The sequence below is a fragment of the Otolemur garnettii genome, unplaced genomic scaffold (assembly GCF_000181295.1).
Source record: "Otolemur garnettii isolate 467f Iridium unplaced genomic scaffold, OtoGar3 scaffold00010, whole genome shotgun sequence".
In the NCBI taxonomy this organism is placed as follows: Eukaryota; Metazoa; Chordata; class Mammalia; order Primates; family Galagidae; genus Otolemur; species Otolemur garnettii.
Genome location: NW_003852405.1, coordinates 18,669,373 through 18,670,508, shown reverse-complemented (window position 1 = coordinate 18,670,508; position 1,136 = coordinate 18,669,373).

Sequence of the window (1,136 nt, the reverse complement as noted above, 5' to 3'; positions counted from 1 at the left end):
GTTGTTTGGCGGGTCCGGGCTGGGGATTTGAACCTGCCACCTTAGGTGTACGTGGCTGGCGCCTTAGCCGGTTGAGCTATAGGCGCCGAGCCTGGTCACCTTAGTCTTGACTGAATGACTTGTAGGCTTCTGGTTGGGATTAGTGGGTGGTTGCTCCTGATGCCATTAACAGAGGTGAAGGAACAAAGGGAGATGAGCAAGTTTGAGGAGGTAAATTATGAGTTCAGTTTTTAACATGTTTAGCACAAGTGAATAGAAAATGTACAGAACTGGTTTGACGGTATGGTGGTGGAAAAGCTACATACATGCATTTAATAAACACTGTACTTTCAATTTTTTTTTTTTTTTGTAGAGACAGAGTTTCACCTTACCACCCACGGTAGAGTGTGTCACACAGCTCACAGCAACCTCCAACTCCTGGGCTTAGGCGATTCCCTTGCCTCAGCCTCCCAAGTAGCTGGGACTACAGGTGCCTGCCACAATGCCCGGCTATTTTTTTTGTTGCAGTTTGGCTGGGGCTGGGTTTGAACTCTCCACCCTCAGTATATGGGGCTGGCACCCTGCCCATTGAGCCACAGGTGCTGCCCTGTACTTTCAATTTTTTATTTTGATCTTTTCCTTGGCTAACAATATGCAGTAGGGTACTCTCTTGAAATGCTGTGATGCCAGATGATTTTGCCCAACTGTAAACTAAGGTAAGTGTTCTGAGCACTTCTTACGGTATGTGAAGCTAAGCTATGATGCTTGGTAGGTTAGGTGTATTGAATGCATTTTGGACTTGTGATATTTTCAATTTATGATGGGTTCATTGGGACATAACCCTGAGTGTGCTGAGGATCATGTGTACAGAAGGAAAATAAGAAGGTAACAAGAAATGGGTAGAGAATGGGATGATCCAATCACCACGGAGAAGGAAAATGAGGAAACAATGCCTTGTTCAGATTTGGGGTGACAGTAAGATATATGCTATATGTGTGATTTTTTTTCCAGTTGTATTTCCAGAGGCTATTCCTTGTTGGAATTTAGTCCCAGCAACTGGGTGGATGCTGAAGAAGAGCAAATGTGGTTTGATTTATGGTTTTCTATCTAATCATCAACTCATTGTTGCAACCATTTTCTCTATTTAAAAAAAAAAA